Source organism: Rattus norvegicus, chromosome 2 (genome assembly GCF_036323735.1).
Source record: "Rattus norvegicus strain BN/NHsdMcwi chromosome 2, GRCr8, whole genome shotgun sequence".
In the NCBI taxonomy this organism is placed as follows: domain Eukaryota; kingdom Metazoa; phylum Chordata; class Mammalia; order Rodentia; family Muridae; genus Rattus; species Rattus norvegicus.
In genome coordinates this window covers 210,303,585-210,322,299 of record NC_086020.1, presented here as the reverse complement: position 1 = coordinate 210,322,299, position 18,715 = coordinate 210,303,585, and the positions used below count along the sequence as shown (strand labels likewise).

Genomic DNA, 18,715 nt, shown 5'->3' with positions numbered 1-18,715 from the left:
TATTCATCAAAGGAAAAATCCACGAAGATGAACTCTCAATCCTAAATATCTATGCCCCAAATACAAGGGCACCTACATACGTAAAAGAAACCTTACTAAAGCTCAAAACACACATTGCACCTCACACAATAATACTAGGAGACTTCAACACCCCACTCTCATCAATGGACAGATCATGGAAACAGAAATTAAACAGAGATGTAGACAGACTAAGAGAAGTCATGAGCCAAATGGGCTTAACAGATATTTATAGAACATTCTATCCTAAAGCAAAAGGATATACCTTCTTCTCAGCTCCTCATGGTACTTTCTCCAAAATTGACCATATAGTTGGTCAAAAAACAGGCCTCAACAGGTACAGAAAGATAGCAATAATCCCATGCGGCTATCAGACCACCACGGCCTAAAACTGGTCTTCAATAACAATAAGGGAAGAATGCCCACATATACGTGGAAATTGAACAATGCTCTACTCAATGATAACCTGGTCAAGGAAGAAACAAAGAAAGAAATTAAAGACTTTTTAGAATTTAATGAAAATGAAGGTACAACATACCCAAACTCATGGGACACATGAAAGCTGTGCTAAGAGGAAAACTCATAGCACTGAGTGCCTGCAGAAAGAAACAGGAAAGAGCATATGTCACCAGCTTGACAACACACCTAAAAGCTCTAGAACAAAAAGAAGCAAATACACACAGGAGGAGTAGAAGGCAGGAAATAATCAAACTCAGAGCTGAAATCAACCAAGTAGAAACAAAAAGGACCATAGAAAGAATCAACAGAACCAAGAGTTGGTTCTTTGAGAAAATCAACAAGATAGATAAACCCTTAGCCAGACTAACGAGAGGCCACAGAGAGTGTATCCAAATTAACAAAATCAGAAATGAAAAGGGAGATATAACTACAGATTCAGAGGAAATTCAAAAAATCATCAGATCTTACTATAAAAGCCTATATTCAACCAAACTTGAAAATCCGCAGGAAATGGACAATTTCCTAGACAGATACCAGGTACCGAAGTTAAATCAGGAACAGATAAACCAGTTAAACAACCCCATAACTCCTAAGGAAATAGAAGCAGTCATTAAAGGTCTCCCAACCAGAAAGAGCCCAGGTCCAGACGGGTTTAGTGCAGAATTCTATCAGACCTTCATAGAAGACCTCATACCAATATTATCCAAACTATTCCACAAAATTGAAACAGATGGAGCACTCCCGAATTCCTTCTATGAAGCCACAATTACTCTTATACCTAAACCACACAAAGACCCAACAAAGAAAGAGAACTTCAGACAAATTTCCCTTATGAATATCGACACAAAAATACTCAATAAAATTCTGGCAAAGAAAATCCAAGAGCACATCAAAACAATCATCCACCATGATCAAGTAGGCTTCATCCCAGGCATGCAGGGATGGTTTAATATACGGAAAACCATCAACGTGATCCATTATATAAACAAACTGAAAGAACAAAACCACATGATCATTTCATTAGACGCTGAGAAAGCATTTGACAAAATTCAACACCCCTTCATGTTAAAAGTCCTGGAAAGAATAGGAATTCAAGGCCCATACCTAAACATAGTAAAAGCCATATACAGCAAACCAGTTGCTAACATTAAACTAAATGGAGAGAAACTTGAAGCAATCCCACTAAAATCAGGGACTAGACAAGGCTGCCCACTCTCTCCCTACTTATTCAATATAGTTCTTGAAGTTCTAGCCAGAGAATCAGACAACAAAAGGAGGTCAAGGGGATACAGATTGGAAAAGAAGAAGTCAAAATATCACTATTTGCAGATTATATGATAGTATATTTAAGTGATCCCAAAAGTTCCACCGGAGAACTAATAAAGCTGAAAAAACAACTTCAGCAAAGTGGCTGGGTATAAAATTAACTCAAATAAATCAGTAGCCTTCCTCTACACAAAAGAGAAACAAGCAGGGAAAGAAATTAGAGAAGCGACACCCTTCATAATAGACCCAAATAATATAAAGTACCTCGGTGTGACTTTAACCAAGCAAGTAAAAGATCTGTACAATAAGAACTTCAAGACTCTGAAGAAAGAAATTGAAGAAGACCTCAGAAGATGGAAAGATCTCCAATGCTCATGGATTGGTAGGATTAATATATCAAAAATGGCCATTTTACCAAAAGCAATCTGCACTTTCAATGCAATCCCCATCAAAATACCAATCCAATTCTTCAAAGTGTTAGACAGAACAATTTGTAAATTCATCTGGAATAACAAAAAACTCAGGATAGCTAAAACTATCCTCAACAATAAAAGGACTTCAGGGGGGAATCACTATCCCTGAACTCAAGCAGTATTACAGAGCAATAGTGATAAAAACTGCATGGTCTTGGTACAGAGACAGACAGATAGACCAGTGGAACAGAATTGAAGACCCAGAAATGAACCCACACACCTATGGGCACTTGATTTTTGACAAAGGAGCCAAAACCATCCAATGGAAAAAAGATAGCATTTTCAGCAAATGGTGCTGGTTCAACTGGAGGTCAACATGTAGAAGAATGCAGAGCGATCCATGCTTATCACCCTGTATAAAGCTTAAGTCCAAGTGGATCAAGGACCTCCACATCAAACAGACACACTCAAACTAATAGAAGAAAAACTAGGGAAAGATCTGGAACACATGGGCACTGGAAAAAATCTCCTGAACAAAACACCAATGGCTTATGCTCTAAGATCAAGAATCGACAAATGGGATCTCATAAAACTGCAAAGCTGCTGTAAGGCAAAGGACACGGTGGTTAGGACAAAACGGCAACTAACAGATTGGGAAAAGATCTTTACCAATCCTACAACAGATAGAGGCCTTATATCCAAAATATACAAAGAACTCAAGAAGTTAGACCGCAGGGAGACAAATAACACTATTAAAAATGGGGTTCAGAGCTAAACAAAGAATTCACAGCTGAGGAATGCGGAATGGCTGAGTAACACCTATAGAAATGTTCAACATCTTTAGTCATAAGGGAAATGCAAATCAAAACAACCCTGAGATTTCACCTTACACCAGTGAGAATGGCTAAGATCAAAAATTCTGGTGACAGCAGATGCTGGCGAGGATGTGGAGAAAGAGGAACACTCCTCCATTGTTGGTGGGATTGCAGACTGGTACAACCATTCTGGAAATCAGTCTGGAGGTTCCTCAGAAAATTGGACATTAAACTGCCTGAGGATCCAGCTATACCTCTCTTGGGCATATACCCAAAATATGCCCCAACATATAAAAAAGTCACGTGCTCCACTATGTTCAACACAGCCTTATTTATAATAGCCAGAAGCTGGAAAGAACCCAGATGCCCTTCAACAGAGGAATGGATACAGAAAATGTGGTACATCTACACAATGGAATATTACTCAGCTATCAAAAACAATGTCTTTATGAATTTCGTAGGTAAATGGTCGGAACTGAAAAATATCATCCTGAGTGAGGTAACCCAATCACAGAAAAACACACATTGTATGCACTCATTGATAAGTGGCTATTAGCCCAAATGCTTGAATTACCCTAGATGCCTAGAACAAATGAAACTCAAGACAGATGATCAAAATGTGAATGCTTCACTCCTTCTTTACAAGGGGAACAAGAATACCTTTGGCAGGGATTAGAGAGGCAAAGATTAAAACAGACACAGAAGGAACACCCATTCAGAGCCTGCCCCATATGTGGCCCATACATATACAGCCATCCAATTAGACAAGATGGATGAAGCAAAGAAGTGCAGGCCGACAAGAGCTGGATGTAGATCTCTCCAGAGACACACAGCCAGAATACAGCAAACACAGAGGCATATGCCAGCAGCAAACCACTGAATTGAGAACAGGACCCCCGTTGAAGGAATCAGAGAAAGAACTGGAAGAGCTTGAAGGGGCTCGAGACCCCATATGTACAACAATGCCAAGCAACCAGAGCTTCCAGGGACTAAGCCATTACCTAAAGACTATACATGGACTGACCCTGGACTCTGACCTCATAGGTAGCAATGAATATCCTAGTAAGAGCACCAGTGGAAGGGGAAGCCCTGGGTCCTGCTAAGACTGAACCCCCAGTGAACTAGATTGTTGGGGGGAGGGCGACTAGGGTGGGAGGATGGGGAGGGGAACACCCATAAAGAAGGGGAGGTGGGAGGGGGATGTTTGCCTGGAAATCGGGAAAGGAAATAACACTCGAAATGTATATAAGAAATACTCAAGTTTATAAAAAAAAAAAGAAAGATAGAAATTGAACTTTTCAGCAGCCACATTTGAACAAGATAATAGAAACAGACACAATTTCATGTCTGTTATTCAATTTAATGTTTTCTTTTCATTTATTTCTTTTTTCATTGTGAATATGTACATGCATGTGAGTACGAACCTGCCACAGAGGCAGAAGAGATCACTGTATCCCTTGGAGCTGAATTTGTAAATTGTTGTGTATGAGCAGCCTGAATAAGGTGCTGGAAACTGAGCATGGGTCCTCTACAAGAGGGGTGTGCACTCTTAATTGCTGAACCATCTCTCCAATCACATAGTTAGTTTTAGTATAGTTTATTTAATGTGACATAATCTAACAATTATCATTTCTGTATGTAATCTATGCAAAAACTTATGAGACACTATACACCTCTATAAAAGGTTTTCAGCCTTTTAAAATCTACAGTACAACCTAAATTGTATCAGACCTTTCAGATACTAAATAATAGTGTCTGGTGGCTTTCCTATTTCCTAATAGAGAGTTCATGCCTTAAATGGTATAGAAACATAGCTTGTGGCTGAATGATTCCATATGATCTCTTTCTACAAATTCATCTACAGATAATGTAGTAACTTTGTAATGGTGAAGAGAAAGACAAAAGAAGGGATGTAGGGAAGATTGGGGAGGGGAAAATGATTACACTAAGTTATATCTGTGTATAGAATGTATGCTACCTCATGTAACAAATACATACAAATCAAATTTAAAAGTAATATAGAGCCCACAATATACCTATATTATATTTTACACAATTGTCAGTATAAAGAATAATTATTTTGAGACAAATTCTCATTGTGAAGCTCTGGCTAGCCTGGCCCTTGCTATGTAGAGCAGGCTATCCTGGAACGCACAGAGATTGACTTGCCTCTGCCTTCTCAGTACTGGAATTATAGGTACAAGCCACCATAGCCATCATGAACAATACTTTAACAGGACAATTGCAGTAATTGAGCCCAAGTCCTAAACCTAAACCAATTGTTTCCCAGTCTCATCTCTATCACTTCCAATGTGTCTTTGGACATATTCATTGTTCTTTGTGTTATTTGATTCACATGCAAAATGGGAACAATGACAAAAGTCACACTGGACAATGGCTGAGAGCTTATGTGGGATGGAACACAGAAAGGAAAGGTAATGACATTAAACAGCCTAAGAGGTACATTATAAATATCCAAGGACATTGATTAAAATGATCTGTTTGTGTGTGTGTGTGTGTGTGTGTGTGTGTGTGTGTGTGTGTGTGTGTGAATGTGCATGCTTAGAAACAGATTTATAAGACATAGGTTCAAAACAATCCAAAGGAAAGTCTTGTGCTTTTACCTTCTCTTTTCTTGGTCTTATATCTAAACTGAGCCACAAAGAACAGGTTAATACATTAAAATAGGATAATTAAAAAAGCTCAGAACACCCACGACACAACTCACAGACCATGTGAAGCTCAAGAAGAAGAAAGACCAAAGTGAGGATGCTTCAGTCCTACTTAGAAGGGGGAACAAAATAATCATGGGAGGTTGGGGGAGGGAAGGACCTGAGAGGGAGGGAAGAGGAGGAAGGAAAAAGGGGGGCAAGATCAGGTATAGGAGGAGACAGTAGTGGCAAGAGTATAAAGGATCAGAAAATTGAACAGAGATGTGTAGCAGTAGGGGATGGGGAACTAGGTGTAGCCACTCGGAAGTCCCAGATGCCAGGAAATCAAAAGGCTCCCATGACCCAGTGGGGATGAGATTATCTGAAATATCCAACAAAGGGGAGAGACAACATATAGAGACCATATCCAGAGTTTAGGTACGACCCTGGTTGAGGGATGGGACTACCCACTCATCTCAAAAATATTAACCCAGAATTGTTCCTGTCTAAAGGAAATGATGGTACAGAGTGGAGCAGTGACTGAAGGAAAGGCCATACAGAGACTGCCCCACCTAGAGATCTATCCCATCTTCAGACACCAAACCCAGCCACTATTGCTGATACCAAGAAGTGCTTGGGACAGGAGCCTGATATAGTTGTCTCCTGAGAGACTCTGCCAGAGCCTGATCAATACAGATGAGGATGCCTGCAGCTAACCATCAGTCTGAGCACGTGGACCCCAGTGGAGGAGTTAGGGAAAGGCCTGAAGGAACTGAGGGGGTTTACAACCCCACAGGAAGAACAATATCAACCAACCAGATCCCTAGAGCTCCTAGGGACTAAACCACCACACAAAGAGAACACATGGAGGGACCCATGGCTCCAGCTTTATATGTAGTAGAGGATGGCCTTATCCTACATCAATGGGAGGGGAGGCCCTTGGTTCTGTGGAGGCTGGATGACATAGTGTAGAGGAATGCTAGGGCAGTGAGGTGGGAATGGGGTGGGTGGGAAAGGGAGCTCCCTCAGAAGCAGGGGGAAGAGGAAGAGAATAGGGAGTTTGCAGAAGGGGAACCAGGGAGGGGGATAACATTTGAAATGTAAATAAATAAAATAACCAATAAAAATAGTATAATTAGGAACATGACTCTTAGGAAGAAAACACAGGAGGAAACCTGAACTAAACAGAGGCAGCTGCTCAGCCCTCCAGCCAAGGCAGGCTGCCTCCAGGGTCCCCCAGTCACTCTGCATTTGGAGTTGGATGGACTTCTTAGATCTTTTCTATAGACACATTTACTCTAATTTCTATTTCTGGTCCCTGGCTCCCGGTAACCTCTGCTGGCTCGATTGACATCTGGCAGCTCTCTGGCTCAGTAACTTAAGTCAAATTATAGTTTTTGCTTTGTTTTAATGAAGATTCTTTTCCACCCTCTGCCTCTCGAGCCAGAGAAAGGACAGATGAAAGAAGCAAAACCCCTCTGGGGCAAAGTCTTAAATTTTTGAAAGAATTTATTTTGGATTCACTTTAAAATCCTTTCATTTTGATAAACATAATCTAGCATGCATCTGGAGCCAGCCCAGTACATGTGTGAATATTCTCAGCTTCATCTCAGTTCTCAGAGAGAGAGAAAGGGAGAATAATTCCATGCTTTGCAGCATAATGAGATTTATTTGCACAATGTCCACAGGCATATCCATAGAATGTGCTCTTGGGGGAGAAGGGTTATTCAAGTGTGATCATTCGACTTCCTTGCTTTCAGTAAATGTTTGCTATTTGAGATATTTCTCTATGTATGTGTCTCTTAGAGTTTCTTTGCTTTGTGATGTGTTCTCCTCTTGGGAAGCTGGCTGTGTAAGTGGTTGACAAAAAAGCTAATAAATCTGAGGTTAATAGGACTCTAGACAGCAAAGTACATAGAATAAGGAGCCTCACTAGCTTCGGGGTTTTGTTGAAGGAGGGACTGTCAACATGGCAGCTGATTATTTTAAAGGGCAGGATGGAGTTCAGAAAAAGTCCAGATACGTTCTCACTTCGCTGAGGTAGTATCTCAAGTAGACAGATGCCTCTCCCAGGGACTTTGTAGCTGAAGAGAAAGGAGTCAGAGACCTCAGTGTAGCTTGGACTCAGAAGTTTTTCAGTAAAGTGGAACACCTAGACGGCGCGAAAGTTCATAAGAATGAGTAGTGTAAAGGCTCAGATAATACATAATGCCGTGCAAATGGCCTAGAGGAAGAGCTAGCACAGTGCAACCTCATGTACCTTTGCAGTAACGAAAATGACCATTTGTTTGTTTCTAATTGTGTGTGGTATTTATGTGTGGTCTATTAACATCTGAGTGTGTAACTATATATACAGAAGCGATAGAAGGATGGATATCCTGCTCTATCATGCTCTGTCTTATTTTCAATCTGGCCACTCACTGAGTCTGTCCCTATGCTGAAAGCCGGAAAGCCACAGAAATCATCATCCTGTCTTCACTGCCCAGAGTTCTGGGGTTACAGTCACAAGCATGGATATGACTGTGGGAGTCGAACATTCATATTCATGTTCTTATCAGAAAACAAGGGCTCTTATTTTCTGAAGAGTTCTCCAAGCCCTTTGTATGGATTTTGAAACAAACAAACTAAAAAATTCAGGTGCACTTACATATCAGCTACTGATGGCTTCACAGAATGCACTGGGGGTACTCCTGCAGTTTCTACAGCTGACTATGCAGACAATGACTAATATGGCCTTTAGTGGTCTGAGGGAGACCTGATGCATTTGGCTTTTGGGACCTAGGGGTGACTTGATAGCACAGAGAGAGAGAGAGAGAGAGAGAGAGAGAGAGAGAGAGAGAGAGGAAGGGAGGGAGGGGAAGGGAGGGAGGGAGAGGGAGGGAGGGAGAGAGAGAGAGAGAGAGACAGACAGACAGACAGACAGACACAGACAGACAGACAGACAGAGTTTTGATATCTGAGCAGGTGATCTGTGATGGAGGCAGAGAAAGAGTTTTGCACATTCTTTAATAAGAAAACATTAAGTATCTGAAATATTATACATCAGAGAAGAGTAAGAGAAATAGCTTAAAAGGTGTATCTCACAGAGTAAACTCTGTGATTTCAAATATAAAAAATCACATTAAAGGTTTTATTAAAACTCAGAGCAATTCTACATCAAAGAGGAATTCTTCACAATGAAAGACTAGATGTCCTTGTTTTAGAATAGTATATCAGGCAACAACATAAGTTCAGACTTCCATATAAATCATAGGTCTCTTAGAATTTATTTGGGTAGGAAATTTTGTATATTTATTGCTAGGTACAGCAGTTGTCAGATTCTGTAGGATGTCCACCACTAACTCATTGTTTCCTGGGTGTTTAGCTTTGTATAAGGCACCGGTTCATATGCTAGGAGACAAGGAGGAAATACATAACCAGATCCTTAGGGTAATACCCTATATATACCACATAGGTTTCCCTAGGTACCTCTTGTAACTCTGAGAGAGAAAGAAGGGAAGGGAGAATATCACTGAGAAGAATCCAGCACCCTTAGCTCTGAACAGCTCTCTAACATGTATCTTGAGCCAACTTCTTGCATTCGAATTAGTTCATTTATTTACACTTCCTCCTTGAACCAATTTCCCATTCAGCTTATGCCAGTTTAAATATCTGTTCTTCTTTTTATTGAGAGAAGCCAGACATGATTACAATTAACAAAGGAAAATGAACATTAAGATAGGAAGAATCCTTCCTATTCTAATTTCCACCTTCCTGCCTTGTGCGTATGTAGGGGGAGTCCACCCCCACCATCTTGAATACTTATTATTTTGAACTGCTCAGTGCCCTCCTGATCTACCATGGTCCTTTGTAATTTTATCTAATATCCTGCTTCTAATAACAATGTCTCTGTGGATGAGACTCAAATTTTTCCTCTGGTATCTGCACATTAGGATACACTATTTCAACCTGTGGCTGAAGCCAGCTGCCCTCGTATTAGACTGCAAGTTATTCTCAGGCTGAACTACAATTTACAACACAGCTTCCTCTGTGTGTCTCCAATCCCGTCTGTCCATGTCCCACTTATCTAAGTCGCTTTAACCTCTGAATCTTCTCAATTCTTGTTCATCCTACCCTTACTTTTCTGATCTCTTCCTAAAATATTCTACCCACTGTGGAAACAATCTCTCTCCTTGAACTTCCTAGACCACTCTAAGTACTTTGCATAGCCTAACTCATTCGTTATTGACCATTGTCTAAAATGTTTATAACTCTCCACTCACCTCAGTTTAACAGTTTAACAGATGAGTAAACTGAGGCAGATGATCCCAAATTCAGGTTTTAGTAAGTAATGGACCCATTATTGAGACCCTCAGTGGCCTATTTTCAGGAGAGATGTTTTAAAACCCTTCTTTTTTAACGACTAAATATCTTCAGAGCTTTCTACTTAATTTAAAGTTGTTGATGGAGTCTGCCTTTTCTATAAGTTGCCCACTAGAGTGTCTTGCATGTTTTACAAACTCAGTAAACACTGGGTGGAGGATTGATTACCTTAAATTGTTACTGTATCACTTGTAGGTGCTCTGGTTGTCCTCAAATTTAAGCAAACAACCCATTAGTTGATGGTCAATATGTTGATGTGTCCAAAGCCTTGTTAAGAGGACAGTAAGCCGTCTAATACATCTTTCATGTCATCTCTTAGCTCCTCCTGCCTGAAGAAGAAAGTGAAATTGGTTTGACATGAAAAATCTTGTGTGCTGCTTCTAAACAACTCAATAACCTCCAGGATTTTTACAAATTGATCTTTTCCTTAATGAATTGCCCTAGAAACTTTCAGATTTCAGAGTCAGACTAACTGTTCCATAATTCATGAGTTAGGACTGTTGTTGCTCCTCTTGTAATGCAGGATGAACTGATTAATTTTTTGGACATTTTGGCAAATCTGATCTGGATGACTAAGTCCCTGGCCTGTTTTAAATCTTATTTCTTAAGTCCTCTGGTCGGAATTGTATTATGTCTCTGACAGCAGTAGTTCTCATAATGAGAGCTGAAACAAAACAGGCATTAAGCATGTCGAGCTGCCCAACCACTATTCATTTCTCTTTTAGCTGGAGTGAGCATCTACCCTTTATTTTGACTTAGTTGAAATATGTTTTCTGGTTGCTAAATGTTACATCCTTCTTGCTGAACTGATCTTGTGTATCAGGAGCATATGCATAGTCTGTAGTTTTGGATGGTAGAATTTGGATTCATTTATTCTTTGAAGGTTAAAGTTTGGGGATTATTTATGATAGCAGCACACTCATGCAAGCATGACCTTTACCCTGCTCATGAAGAAAGGCTGGCCACACAGACAACAACCTACTTAATCTTGCCTCATTATAATACATGAATGCCTGGTAAAAATTCAGAAGCCCATGATACACTCAAAATAAACTAATACACTATAGGTGAAAACACTTTCTTCTTGCCTCAGGACTATAGTTCCAACAAATTTAAAATAAGGAGTTCATTTCTTCACTCATCCATTTTTCAATAAATATGTCTTGGCATTCTTCAATGTGCTGGAGGATCAGGTAATAGGTCTGAGAAATACAAAAATTACTAAGAACTTACTCTTCCTGAGGTCAGTCTGGTGAGAGAAGACAGGTAAGTTATGTATCAACAAATAATGGTAACTACAGATGGAGGGGTGACTTCCAAGGGGTCTTAGAGAAGGGAAATTTGAACCAGGTTTTTATAGTTAGATAATAATACATGAAACAGAAGGGCGGGTGATAAATATTGAAAAGACTAGAACAATGAGATTGAAAATGAGAGCTTGGATCTGATGCAGAGGGATGTGTAATAATTCTATAAGGATAACATTATATTCTGGAGAGTCAAAATGAAGGAGACTGCCTTCTACCTTTTGATGATTATAGCTATTTGCTCTATAGCATAACAATGGTCTCTGGCATATTGTTCCTGCTTGCAGAATGGAAAATGTTTTTTTCACCTATAGCTCATCTTTGAAGTTCAACCAAAACTCTTGACAATTAAGTCAATTCATGATCATTTGTGAGCTGTTTGAATAACAGGATTCAAATAATCTTTAATGCTCATTTGGTCAAGAAATAGCCTTCGAAGTAATTGTGAGGCTCAAACATTCTCTGCTGATTAAAACTGAATCATGTTTTATTCAAGACACTGAGATTGTTGACTGGGGATAAGATTTGTAGAACTGATGCAGGCATTGATAACAGACCAAACACAGAAGGACCTTTTCAAATGTCTGAAATGTTAATATATGGTGATGATGATGACTATGATCACTAATATAAATGGCATCTAGGACAGTGAGTTTTCTTAGATACATTATGTGTGGTACATTTAGGCTGCTAGAACAACCTCCTGTAGATTATTATAAATAAGAGTACCAAAAATTTCAATTTGGAAATAGAGAAGTACAAGGCTGACCAGCTGATCTCCTTGTCATGCCTTACCGGTCTTTCTTCCACACGCTCTATATAAAGCCCCTGGAATAATAAGTTGATAGTACCCTGTTTCCTGGGATCTTTGCTGTCATCCAGGAGATGTCTTTAACTTTCCACCTCTAAATCTATAATGTGATTTTTTTTCCTAAGGCTTACCATCTGTGATATGTAAATTTTATTCTTTGAGTGTGAAAACATGAGCCCAGAGTCTACTGATGCAATGAAGTTTTGGGAAGTTGAGAGTCTGGCACCTGAGGTTAGAAGAATGTTCCTTTTTCACTTCATAGGCACCAAGATTTTCCCATATCAATGACACAGACATAAGGTGTCACCCACACTCCTGTCTGCTGATTGATTCACCAAGTTGGGTTTGGTTGAATTCTTACTTTGGTCTGTTGTCAGTTCCCAATCTGGGAAGAATAGTCATTTGTTGGCAATTCTCCAGGAAAACATAACACAAAACTTTGGGAGAATGAAGTGCCCAATTTATTAGTTTGGCAGATCCTGCTTGGTTCTGACATCACAATGCTAGGTAACATCACAAACAGGGCAATGAGGAAGGGACTGTCTTTTTATTCCTTCAGTTTAGGAGCTGATCTACATATCTCAGTTTCTGAAAATTAATTTTGAACATGGAATTTCTAAGGTAAAGTTTTTCACCATAAGTGAAAAAGAAGGAAGCTTGGTTGGAGTCTCTTGGTTACCTCTTTGCCATGCCCATCTATTGTGATAGATTTAGCCTTTCTGGGCCATAGTTTTCTTCTTGGTACAGCTTTGTGAATTCCATGATAGGGCAGGCTAGAGTATTTAAGGAAATCAAGATTCTTTAGTACTTTCTCTTCTATTAGATTCTGTGTATCTGGTTTTGTTTTGAGGTCCTTGATCCACTTGGACTTGAGCTTTGTGCAAGGTGACAGATATGAGTCTATTTTCATTTTTCTACATACAGACAGCTGTTTAGACCAGCATCATTTATTAAAGATGCTTTCTTTTTTCCATTGTATATTTTTGGTTTCTTTGTCAAAGATCAAGTCTCCGAAAATGTATGGTTTTATTTCTGGGTCTTCAATTCTATTCCATTGATCAGGATGTTTATCTCTGTACCGATACCATGCAGTTTTTATTACTATTGCTCTGTAGTATAGTTGGAGGTCAGAGATGATTCCCCCAGACGTTCTTTTATTGTTAAGAATTGTTTTTGCTATTCTGGGTCTTTTGCCTTTCCAGATAAATTTGAGACTTGCTCTTTCCTTGTCTTTGAAGAACTGTGTTGGGATTTTAATGGGGATTGCATTGAATCTGTAGATTGCCTTTGGTAGGATGGCCATTTTTACTGTGTTAATTCTGCGAATCCATGAGCATGGATGACCTCTTTATTTTCTGAGATCTTCAATTTCTTTCTTGAGAGACTTGAAATTATCATCATACAGATCATTCACTTGTTTGGTTAGAGTTACTCCAAGATATTGTATATTATTTGTGGCTATTGTGAAGGGAATTGTTTCCCTAATTTCTTTCTCAGTCTGTTTATCATTTGTATAGAGGAAGGCCACTGATTTATTTGAGTCAATTTTATACTCAGCCATTTGACTGAGGTTGTTTATCAGCTGTAGAAGTTCTCTGGTAGAATTTATGAGGTTGCGTATGGATATATATTATCATATCATCTACAAATAATAATACTTTTATTTGTTCTTTGCTAATTTGTATTCCCTTGATTTCCTTTTGTTGTCTTGTTGCTCCAGATAGAACTTTGAGTGCTATATTGAATAGATATGGGGAGAGTGGACATCCTTGTCTTGTCCCTGATTTTAGTGGGATTGACTTAAGTATCTTTCCATTTAATTTGATGTTGACTGTTGGTTTGCAGTAAATTGCTTTTATTATGTTTAGGTATGCACCCTGAATTCTTGATCTCTCCAATACTTTTAACATGAAGGGGTTGTATTTTGTCAAATGCTTTTTCTGCATCTAAGGGGATGATCAAGTGATTTTTTTTCTTTGAGTTGGTTTATATAGTGGATTACGTTAAAGGATTTTCGTATATTGAACCAACCTTGCATCCCTGGGATGAAGCCTATTTGTTTGTGGTGAATGATGGATTCAGTTTGCAAGAATTTTATTGAGTATTTTTGCATAGATATTCATAAGCGAAATTGGCCTGAAGTTCCCTTTTTTGATTGTGTCCTTGTATGGTTTAGGTATCAGAGTAATTGTGGCTTCATAGAATGAATTAGGTAGTGTTCCTTCTATTTCTATTTTATGGAATAGTTTGAGGAATATTGGTATTAGGTCTTCTTTGAAGGTCTGGTAAAATTATGCACTAAAGCTAACTGGCCCTACGCTTTCTTTTGTTGGGAAGTTTTTAATGACTTCTATTTCCTTATGGCATCTGGGCCTGTTTATAGAGTTTACCTGCTCTTGATTTAACTTCGATATGTGGTATCTGATGTGAAAAACAGTTTCTATTGGTAAAAAGGCAGGATGGAATGATAGCAAAAGATTAAGCATAGGAATGGAAATGAGTCTCTTACTCTGGAATCTGGTTGAGAGATCTTTGGTCTGACATCTGAGCGTCAAGAATTTCAGCAAAATTTAAATTTGATGTGAAGGCTAACAGCAAAGAGAATGCTACTATCCAATAGCAAGAAGCTATTCCTAAGTCCTATTAATATATGAATGGATAGATGACCTTTTTTCCTTTCGTACTTGTAAACCAGTAATTTTCTAGAAGTCACCTAAGCAAGAATAAATCTCATTTACATATAAAAGACACATCTTAACTTCAATTTAAAACTGTTGTGACATGGTTTTGATAGGGGCACTGAATATTCTGTATTAACATGGACTTATTTGTGCCTTGTTCTATAAGAAGTATGTCTACATGTACATAATGCAAATGGATTGCTTCCTCTGGATTGGCTGTCAGATTAGATGTAATCTAAGTTACCTGCTCAAGAGGAATGCAGACTCAATGTTCCTGGAGTATGACAGCACGCCTCTCCCAGAGAGAAGATATGGAGAAAAACAACAACAACAACAACAGCAACAACAACTACATCATAAATCTGAAATAACACTAACTACTTGACCAGAAGGTATTCTGGGAAATTGAAGCCTTGGATGAGTGATTGCCTTTGTTTCCCCTTCCTCTATCCTCTGCTGGGGGAAGATGAGATGGAAGGCACATGTCTAGGATCCTAAGCCCTTATCTCCTTGGGTTCTGGGCTTTCTGAATAAAACTTGGTTTAAAGACTCAGTTCTCAATTTTTTCCTTGTGTAATAAGGAGTAGCAGCACTTAGAGTTTTATCTATATTCTTACCCAAGGCAGCCCCAGGAAGCACCAGATGATCTCATTTACAAACAAAACAAAACAAAACAAAACAAAAAATATCTCCACCAACAAGAACAACAACCACAAGTCAAACAAACCAAAAAGGTTATTTAGAAACTCTTTGAATGCTATCAATGCCATCAATGTCATATGTATGCTGCTAGGATACTTCAGTATTTTTTCTTCTGAAACAGCTTCATCCACCCTTGGATGTATACTATCTTCCTGAACACTCCTCTACTTTTCATCTCTGTGCTTAAATCTGTGGTAAAACATCTTATTAAATTCCAGCTCTGATTAATTCTGACTTGTCCTTAAATCCTTTTCTACGGTGAAGTTAAGAATTATAGCTTCACTTGTGTTGATATCTTGCAAAAGAATTTCTTAGGCTGTTACAGGGTGGGATGTAGATGAATCTCAATTCAGAAACATGGCTGTTCTTGGCAAAGGATCATAACAAAGACCTTCTAGGTCTATGTGATCCAGCTGGAATGCAGACATGTCCAGGATTACAGGATTATCTGGCCAGAATACAGACGTGCCTTTAATCCCAAACAATTGAGGGACAGACAAAGTGATTAATCAGAGAAATTTTTGACAGAATGAGTCAGAGATAGGATATGCCCAGCTCTCACATGAACAGGAAGAGAGACTACTTAAGAGCAGGGAAAGAAGTTGAGATGAATTCAGTTGACTTTGGTGCAGTTCTAGAAAGAGCTAAGAAGAGTTTCTTCAGCAGTAAGTCTCAGAGGCTGAAACATTCTAGGCCTAGGTTAGGAGACAGAGGCTGGAAGCTGATCCAAGTAGGCAATTATGTTACTTATATATTCTTTGCCTTGCTCCATGATCACTTTTTTTTTAACTTGAGTATTTCTTATTTACATTTTGAGTGTTATTCCCTTTCCCGGTTTCCAGGCAAACATCCCCTAATCCCTCTCCCTCCCCTTCTTTATGGGTGTTTCCCTCCCCATCCTCCCCCCATTGCCGCCCTCCCCCCAACAATCTAGTTCACTGGGGGTTCAGTCTTAGCAGGACCCAGGGCTTCCCCTTCCACTGGTGCTCTTACTAGGATATTCATTGCTACCTATGAGGTCAGAGTCCAGGGTCAGTCCATGTATAGTCTTTAGGTAGTGGCTTAGTCCCTGGAAGCTCTGGTTGCTTGGCATTGTTGTTCATATGGGGTCTCGAGCCCCTTCAAGCTCTTCCAGTTCTTTCTCTGATTCTTTCAACGGGGGTCCTATTCTCAATTCAGTGGTTTGCTGCTGGCATTCGCCTCTGTATTTGCTGTATTCTGGCTGTGTCTCTCAGGAGCGATCTACATCCGGCTCCTGTCGGCCTGCACTTCTTTGCTTCATCCATCTTGTCTAATTGGGTGGCTGTATATGTATGGGCCACATGTGGGGCAGGCTCTGAATGGGTGTTCCTTCTGTGTCTGTTTTAATCTTTGCCTCTCTATTCCCTGCCAAGGGTATTCTTGTTCCCCTTGTAAAGAAGGAGTGAAGCATTCACATTTTGATCATCTGCCTTGAGTTTCATTTGTTCTAGGCATCTAGGGTAATTCAAGCATTTGGGCTAATAGCCACTTATCAATGAGTGCATACCATGTGTGTTTTTCTGTGATTGGGTTAGCTCACTCAGGATGATATTTTCCAGTTCCAACCATTTGCCTATGAATTTCATAAAGTCATTGTTTTTGATAGCTGAGTAATATTCCATTGTGTAGAATGTACCACATTTTCTGTATCCATTCCTCTGTTGAAGGGCATCTGGGTTCTTTCCAGCTTCTGGCTATTATAAATAAGGCTGCTATGAACATAGTGGAGCACATGTCTTTTTTATATGTTGGGGCATCTTTTGGGTATATGCCCAAGAGAGGTATAGCTGGATCCTCAGGCAGTTCAATGTCCAATTTTCTGAGGAACCTCCAGACTGATTTCCAGAATGGTTGTACCAGTCTGCAATCCCACCAAAGATGGAGGAGTGTTCCTCTTTCTCCGCATCCTCACCAGCACCTGCTGTCACCTGAGTTTTTGATCTTAGCCATTCTCACTGGTGTGAGGTGAAATCTCAGGGTTGTTTTGATTTGCATTTCCCTTATGACTAAAGATGTTGAACATTTCTTTAGGTGTTTCTCAGCCATTCGGCATTCCTCAGCTGTGAATTCTTTGTTTAGTTCTGAACCCCATTTTTTAATAGGGTTATTTGTCTCCCTGCGGTCTAACTTCTTGAGTTCTTTCTACAGTTTGGATATAAGGCCTCTTCTGTTGTAGGATTGGTAAAGATCTTTTCCCAATCTGTTGGTTGCCGTTTTGTCCTAACCACAGTGTCGTTTGCCTTACAGTAGCTTTGCAGTTTTATGAGATCCCATTTGTCGATTCTTGATCTTAGAGCATAAGCCACTGGTGTTTTGTTCAGGAAATTTTTTCCAGTGCACATGTGTTCCAGATGCTTCCCTAGTTTTTCTTCTATTAGTTTGAGTGTATCTGGTTTGATGTGGAGGTCCTTGATCCACTTGGACTTAAGCTTTGTACAGGGTGATAAGCATGGATCGATCTGCATTCTTCTACATGTTGATCTCCAGTTGAACCAGCACCATTTGCTGAAAATGCTATCTTTTTTCCATTTGATGGCTTTGGCTCCTTTGTCAAAAATCAAGTGCCCATAGGTGTGTGGGTTCATTTCTGGGTCTTCAATTCTGTTCCATTGGTCTATCTGTCTGTCTCTGTACCAATACCATGCAGTTTTTATCACTATTGCTCTGTAATACTGCTTGAGTTCAGGGATAGTGATTCCACCTGAAGTCCTTTTATTGTTGAAGATAGTTTTAGCTATCCTGGGTTTTTTGTTATTCCAGATGAATTTGCAAATTGTTCTGTCTCACTCTTTGAAGAATTGGATTGGTATTTTGATGGAGATTGCATTGAATCTGTAGATCTGCTTTCGGGCATGTAGTTTTTCCTATCTACAGGTCTTCAGCTTTTCTGTGGGCCTGTGTCTTGACTTCACCAGGCAGGTCACTTGCGGAAGAAAAGTTGGTCTTACCTGTGGTCCCGAGGCTCAAGTTTGCACGTGGGGTGTTGCTTATGAGCTCTCTGCAGTGGCCGCAACCAGGAAGATCTGGGCTGCTCTTTCTGGGAGCTTCTGTGCACCAGGGTTCCAGATGGCGTTTGGTGTTTTCCTCTGGAATCAATAATGTGTGCGGAGTGTAGTCTCTTCTTGTTTCCCAGGCATGTCTGCCTCTCTGAAGCTTTAGCTCTCCCTCCCACGGGATTTGGGTGCAGAGAACTGTTTATCCGGTTAGTC

General features: G+C 39.7%; 2 long non-coding RNA genes across 2 annotated transcripts in view; one reads left to right on the top strand and one right to left on the bottom strand.

Annotated features, from left to right (window-relative positions):
* The window catches only part of LOC134485955 (uncharacterized), a 31,822-nt gene extending 19,289 nt beyond the window's left edge, over positions 1 to 12,533 (bottom strand). Inside the window, exons 1-2 of the long non-coding RNA XR_010064400.1 lie at positions 12,464 to 12,533; positions 10,153 to 10,313 (exon numbers count right to left, since the gene is read on the bottom strand). This is a non-coding gene — a long non-coding RNA (uncharacterized LOC134485955). The remainder of the gene's footprint in view (positions 1 to 10,152; positions 10,314 to 12,463) is intronic.
* A 100-nt stretch (positions 12,534 to 12,633) lies between these two features.
* LOC134485956 (uncharacterized) lies at positions 12,634 to 15,332 on the top strand. Its single transcript, XR_010064401.1, has 2 exons — positions 12,634 to 12,723; positions 14,950 to 15,332. It is a non-coding gene; the product is annotated as an uncharacterized LOC134485956 (long non-coding RNA).
* Positions 15,333 to 18,715: the final 3,383 nt, after the last annotated feature.